Here is a 7,886-nt window from a genome sequence, read left to right on the forward strand (position 1 = left end):
CAAGGAAGGGGACTCTGGAGCAAAGGGCTGGGACAAACAACGTGCGGAGGGCAGTGCAAGTTTTCATGGGTTGTGGGAAGTTTGTCCGCTAGGAAGGTGAGCTGTTTCTGTGATCCTCTGTGCAAGACTGTGTTCGAAGGGCAAGGAAAACATTCTCCAGGAGAGAACGAATGGCCCCAACAGATGGGTGTTGGCATTGCTCCTTTATGCCTATGGGGCAAACGCAGAGTTCATGGGGCTTGGCAGGCAATGTCAATGAGTAAACCGCATGGGGGGTGGAGAACGAGAGGCCTCTAAGGGCAGAGCCACTCTGCTCTAAATTGCCCGTTGCTATCCTGAAAGAATTTGGGCCTACTCTTGCTAGGTTTTCTAATTTTCCAAGAAATGAGAGATTTAGATTATTTTCATATAAAACATTCTGATTTTAAAATCTTGATAATGTATTCAATTTTTAAAAACCACTCTGTACCAAACAAAATATACCCGGGTTCCTTCCCTGCTCAACCCTTAAGACAGCCAATTTGAGGTCTATGATTTCTGCATTCATTTAGCAAAGAGGTGCCATGTGTCCACTGCGGTCTGGGGAGGAACTGAGAGGATCCCAGATGATTCAGATTGCCATCAAAGTCCTGCCACTTACTAAGGGAAGTGGTTTTTCAGACAGAAGAGAACTATAGATAAATGCTGGGGCATTCGAGAAAAGTTACTGATGTAAAAGGGATTGTGAGAATTAACTTTTGGAAAACATCTGTAATAGTAAAAGGTTAATAGGCTAATTTGACCAGACAGCTGAACAACCTTCTAGACATCATTCCTGATGTCCTTCTGGACAAAGCCGCGGCAGCAGGGGTGAGGCAGAGGCGGTTAGGGGTGATCAGGCAGGCAGGCAGAGTGGTTAGGAAGGCAGGAAGGCGAGCTGTTAGGAGCCAGCAGTCCCAGATTGCGAGAGGGATGTCCGACTGCTGGTTTAGGCCTGATCCCTGTGGGGTCCTGGATTGTGAGAGGGTGCAGGCCGGGATGAGGGACTACCCCCCCCCATGCACAATTTCATGCACCGGGCCTCTAGTCTATATATATATATATAAAAACCTAAGTGACCATCCGACCAGTAGCTATGACGCGCAATGACCATGAGGGGGCAGATGCTCTGACCCGTAGCTATGACACACACTGACCACCAGCGGGGAGCGACAGCAACTTTGCAGAGTGCTCTCTCGCACTGTAGGACCCCTCAGGGGATGTCAGACTGCTGATTTTGGCCTGATCCCTGCAGGCCAGGCCAAGGGACCCCACCTGCTGGAGAGACCTCGCTCACTCTACAGACACCCTTTGAGCCATGGCAACATCCCAGGTGTGGTCAGCCAGGGAGGGACCAAAGGAGGTTGGCTCCAGGGCATGTCTAGACCAGTCTTGCCCCTGCTGGCCACCTTCTAATTAATTTCCTTTCAATGTGCACAAATCTATGCACCGGGCCTCTAGTCATTAATAAAAAAGTACCTGACTAGGTAGTTTCTACAGGATTACTAACAGTGCCGTGGCCAAAGCCTTTTGGAGTCTTAAAAAACAAACAAACAAAAAAAGACCCAGAAACACTAAGCCTGCCATATTTTAAATGTTTATATTTTTCATCATACATTATTGCATTAATTTTTTAAATATTTTAAGATATTTATTCTGAGCCCAGCCAGGATGGCTTAGTGGTTGAGTGTTGACCCATGAACCAAGACATAGCTAGTTTGATTCCTAGTCAGGGCAAATGCCCAGATTGAGGGCTTGCTCACCAGTGGGGGGTGTGCAGGAGGCAACCAATCCATGTTTCTCTCTTCAATGTTTCTATTTCTCTATCTCTCCCTTCCCCCCTTCTCTAAAATCAATAAAAACGTATTTAAAAATGTTTAAGAAGATATTTATCCTGATTACTGAGTCTTTGACTTTCCCTTGTTTTGTGACCTACCTCACCCTATCCTGCGCTCTGTATGGTGTTAGATGGTGGTATACCATTATATTAGTGTGTTCAGGATTCTGTTTATAAATCTTTGGAATCAGCTTTTGTGTAATACAACAATTTTATGAGTTAAAATGTCCCTGTATCAGTTTCCATTGCCACCCTTTCTTCCTACCACCTTCCTTTTTTTAAAAAAAAAAATCTTCCTCTTTATCTTTTATTTTCTCAATATGACAGAACTAGTTCAAGATTACTACCTCTCTCCCCAAACCAGTACAACTACTCTCTACCTCACCTGCAGGTAGGTCATCAATGTAGTTTCTGCCTCAACCAGAGACACCTGGAACTTTCCTCAATGCCTGGTGATTCTCCCTGCAGGTGAGGTCATTGCTAAATTCATGGAGAATAGACCACCCCTTATCTATGGGAAGCATTTTAAGCATGTAGAACTCTCAAAGAACAGAAAAATGTGTGGGTGTTTACACAAGAAGCCTTCTAGAAGTTATGGAAAGGAGGAAGTACCCAGCCCAGGACCTATCACAGGTAGTTAAAAATACTTTCAGAATAAATAGCAATTTCCATGACCAAAACCTTCATATCTCCATTCCACCTCCCACAGTTCCTAAGAATTATTATTTTTAAAATTCACTAATGATAAGGTTGAGCAAGAAGAACAGGATGTAAACATTTACAAAGGAAGAACTTTGCTTTAACAAGTAAAATGTTTTGTCTACTTAAAAGCTATTTGTTTTTAAAATTATTTGTATTAGTAGTAAATAATACATGATATTAAAAAGCTCAGTGCAAAAAACAAATTTAAAAAAAGCTTAGTACAAGGAAAAAGTAAGTTTCCCTTCCCAAGAACTATTATTGCCAATTTCTTGCATATAGCACATGAGAACAAGCATATTTGGTGTGTTTATTTTTCCCCTTAAAGTCTAATCATGAAACCATAGAACTGAAAAATACCTTAGAGTTCATCTACATGCCAAGTTACAGACTTTTAAATTACTATTATATTCTGAAGAAGGAAAGCATGGATTTATGGCAAAGATGTCTATGGCGAAAGTACCTTGAACACAGGAAGAAGAGGGCCCTTTCTAGAACCTGACCATGCTGGAACCCTGATCTTGGCCTCCCAGAATCCAGAACTAGAGATTCAAGATGGCAACAAAGTGGAAGTTACACTCATCTTTTCCCAGGACTAAATCAGAATTACAACTAACATATAGAACAATAAACCTGAATAACCAACTGAAGACTAGCTGAACAGAAGTCTCATAACAAGGATTTGCAGAAAGAAGAAGCACATCGAGACTGATAAGAGCGGCAGAGACATGAAAAGGGCTGGCCCCGAACCCACATATGGTGATTGAGAATTGGAAGGGATAGCTCAACTCTAGAGGTCCCCTCTGAGGAGTGGGGGTTCTCAAACCCATACTGGGCTCCCCATCCCAGAGCACCAGTGCCTAGAAGAACAGCCTGCATAACATCTGGCTGTGAAAATCATCTGAGATTCCATCTGCCCAGGGAGAGACAAAATTCTGCTAGAAACCCAGGCGCCCTATTAAAGGGTCAGCATACAAAATTTGTGATCACTCACTCTGGGCTCCAGAAGAAGGATGGTGGCTCAGAGCAGACTGAAATCATACAGGGAGAGACTAGGTTGTGTGGCTTCAAGGAGAAGGCTAGAGCATCAGATTCCATTGTCTTTGTGCTGAGTCCCTCTCCCACACCACACACAGATGCCATCTTTCCTGGGTTGAGCCCTCCATTCACCTGGAGGGAAATGCACAAGCCCCACCCTCCTGACTCCCTTTGGCACTGCCTTGTCAAGGTCCTGCCCTGAGGAGGAATCTGCTGGATGTAGTCAGCCTGGGCCTGCAGTGCAGACTTTCTTGGAAGGCTCTTGAGGAAGTACAGCCCTGCCCCACCCATGCCTCTACCAGTGCCACTGTTCCTGTGAAGAGCCTTCCCTCCACATGACCAAATACTAATTTGTTTTAGCCTGGTGAACTCTTCTGTCCTCACCCTGATGACTCCCTGAGTCCCTGCTTCACCATAGGGGCCCCAGATGGGTGGTAGCTGGCCTTAATGTTCCCTGAGACCCAGTACTGCCACCGACTTAGAAGCTCTATCAACCTGGTGAGCACCACTCACTCCTACTTGAAGACTCACTTAGAACCTACCTCACGCTTACTGCCAGGAGCTCTTTCAGTGACTAAGCCTAACAGGCAGCCATCAGGTGAAAGTGGATCTCATGGTGCCTTAGTTGTTTAACTGATCTGTCCTGGGCCTCAGGACCTTGGTATGTAGCTTAGTATCTCTCAGGTGTACCCAGGCCCAGCAGAGGCAGCCAGAAACCATAAATCACTTTGTAGCTCCTAACAGGTAGCCCAGGGCCAGTTAAAGGCAGCCTCTGACATTGACCTACACTGAAGTCCCTCCCAAGAGACCCCAGAAACAATACATCCAGTGTGGGTTTCAGACCACATCAGAGCATGACCCAATTAGTTTCACAAAAGGTACAACCAAAGGACATCTTGGCAGGCACCAACCTCTGCTGGGATAGATTCTGCTTCATGGGCTCAACCCCTGACTAGCAGCTCATACACTGTGGTCAGGGTTAACTTCATAGTCAGCTAATCAAGACTCAACTACAAACAGGAGGGTTCACATAACCCACACAATGGACATTAATGGAGCACCTAACTCAGGTGATCAGGGAGACTGCATCACAGCCCCACAGGACACCTACTTCCTAAGGCCACCCTACCAAGACTGGGACTTAATACACAGAAACAAATACAGAGAGGCGGCCAAAAATGGGGAGACAAAGAAACGTGTCCCAAATAAAAGAACAGGAGAAATCCCCAGAAAAAGAACTAAATGAAATGGAGGCAAGCAGAGTTCAACACAATGGTGAGTTCAACACAAGCAGAGTTCAATACATCGCCCTAACCAGTTTGGCTCAGTGATAGAGCGTCAGCCTGCAGACTGAAAGGTCCCAGGTTTGATTCTGGTCAAGGGCATGTACCTTGGTTGTGGGCACATCCCAAATAGGAGGTGTGCAGGAGGCAGCTGATTGATGTTTCTCTCTCATCAATGTTTCTAACTCTCTATCCTTCTCCCTTCCTCTCTGTAAAAATCAATAAAATATAGTTTTTTAAAAATCAAACCATCCTCAGCAAGAGGATGATCAAGGAACTTAGGAGAAGAATGGATGAAATCAGTGAGAACCTTGACAAGAAGATAGTGAGCATAGAAAAGGTGATAAAAGCCATAAATAATAAAGAATACAATATCTGAAATAAAGAATGCACATAAGGAATAAACAGTAAGTTGGATGAAGCAGAGATTGGAGTCAGTGATTTGGAAGACAAGGTAGCAGAAAACATACAATCAGAGCAGCAAAAAGAAAAAAGAATTTTAAAAAGTGAGGATAGTTTAAGAGAGAGACCTTTGGGACAATATCAAGAGTAACAACATTTGTGTCATAGGGGTACCAGAAGAAGAAGATAAGGAGCAAGAAATCAAGAACGTATTTGAAGAAATAATGACTGAAACTTCCCTAACCTGGTGAAGGAAAAAGACACACAAGTCCAGAAAATGCAGATAATCTCAAACAAGATGAACCCAAAGAGTCCCACGCCAAGGAACATCATAATTAAAATGGCATATATTACAGACAAGGAGATAAACTTAAAAGCAGCAAGATGGAACATTTCTGAGACTCATGGCAAACTGCAATTTTCATTTCTTCCCCTTCATCTTTTTTGATCTTTCACTTTCTCAAAGCTTCTTTTTGCTTCTGTAATTCTATTACTTTACCCTAAGCTGTTTCAGCTTTCATATACCAACATATAGATAAGAGACTAAAATGAGAAGTCATTTCTTGGAAAAAAATGAAACCAAGTAAGTTTTAGTCTTGCAAAAGGATTTGGTTTCACCTTGGGCTTGGTTGCTCTGTAGTAGTTTAATATGTTTAGCCATGTCTTTCCAATCGGATTGTTAGTTCCTTGAGTGCTGGGAACAAGTCTTAAGGCTCTTCAATTTCTGTTATCCAATGCCTAGCTCAGAAGGAGGAGCCCATAAACAAATGACAGTTATAACCTGTAACTATTAAGGTGACTGACTTATCAGGGACAAGGGTCAAATAGTGCATTACATTATCTTATCTCTAAATAGATAAAGAATCTTCTACTTAAAACACACATAATATAAAATTGCATTAGTGATAGGTTTTACAATCCAAATGTGCATGTTATTAAAAGCATATAGGAGAAATAATGGGCAAAGGAAAGGCAGACTTTCTTGAAGAAATAATGATCAAGCTAAGGCCTGCAGATTAAAATTGAAGTAGTTGAGTAGGCAAAAAAGAAGCAAAGAAAGAGAATTCCGGCAGAGAAAACAGCATGTGCAAGGGCACTGTGGTGGAAGTGTGGTAGGCAGTGAGACAGACATGAGCAGAGCACCCACCATAGGCCAGGTTCAGAAGTCACCAGGGTGGGAAGCCCTGGGTGCCTAGCAAAGGACAATTGTAGGGTGGGACCTTACCCCCAGGGTGACCTTTCCTCCCCTAGCATATCGCTGGTCATGTGGTTTGGACCCCCTGACCTTTCCACCCTAGAGATAGTATCTAGGCCTCAGTTGTATTTCAGCTCCAGGGCCCAGAAAAGCAGCAAAACCAGACAAGTGACCCCATGACTGACCTCAGGACCAGCTGCATTGGATAATGACCTCCTGCCTTGGTGTTGACCAATCAATGGAGACCTAGACTCTGAAAGGACACACCTGGCAAGCTGCTGAATATTCTATTGAGATCTTCCCCTGGGACCCCGCCTAAAATATCCACCCTTAAAACCCCTAGCAAGAGGATCCAGCATGCTCTTCCTCCCCAGAGCACACCTGCGCCTTTCCCTTTCCCCTTCCCCTTCCCCTCCTGATTCCCCTAAGCATCTTACCTTTACCTTCCTCACTCCCAAGCTCCAAGGGCCCTTTCTTTGCCTCTATAACTTGTTTCTTAAGTCAATTTTTCCTATGAATTACTTCTTCCACCTCTGTGATTTTATAAATAAACTAGAGGCCTGGTGCACAAAACTTGTGCACTGGGGAAGGGGGTCCCTCAGCCCGGCCTGCGCCTGCCCTCTCGCAGTTCGGGAGCCCTCCGGGGATGTCTCAAGGAGTGAGCCTAAGTCATCAGTCAGACATCCTTAGCGCTGCCGCGGAAGCAGGAGAGGCTCCCGCCACCACCACTGTGCTCGCCAGCCATGAGCCTGACTTCTGGCTGAGTGGCACCCCTGCTATGGGAGCGCACTGACCACTAGGGGACAGCTCCTGCGTTGAGCATTGGCCCCCTGGTGGTCAGTGCGCGTCATAGAGACCAGTCGTTCAGCAGTTCGGTCGATTTGCATATTAGCTGTTTATTATATAGAATGTTCTCTTGTAGCTTGAGTCTTGGCTCTGAATTCTTTTCCTAGCCAGAACTCAAGTACTGAGGTTGCTGAACCCAGGTCTGGTCTGACCCCACGGATCTAAAACCTGGTGCCATTCCTACCACCCACAATAGAAGGATATATGAAATTGGAGGGATCTTAAAAGTCATAAATTTAACCAATCACTAACTGCATAGAAATTCAATGTAATTCAGTATCATATAAGAAAAACTACAATAAAAAATCAAACCATCACCCTAACCAGTTTGGCTCAGTGAATAGAGCGTCAGCCTGCAGACTGAATGGTCCCAGGTTTGATTCTGGTCAAGGGCATGTACCTTGGTTGTGGGCACATCCCCAATAGGAGGTGTGCAGGAGGCAGCTGATTGATGTTTCTCTCTCATCAATGTTTCTAACTCTCTATCCTTCTCCATTCTTCTCTGTAAAAAATCAGTAAAATATATTTTTTTAAAAATCAAACCATCCTCAGCAAGAAATAAAGTTAA

The sequence above is a fragment of the Eptesicus fuscus genome, chromosome 5, assembly GCF_027574615.1.
Source record: "Eptesicus fuscus isolate TK198812 chromosome 5, DD_ASM_mEF_20220401, whole genome shotgun sequence".
In the NCBI taxonomy this organism is placed as follows: Eukaryota; Metazoa; Chordata; class Mammalia; order Chiroptera; family Vespertilionidae; genus Eptesicus; species Eptesicus fuscus.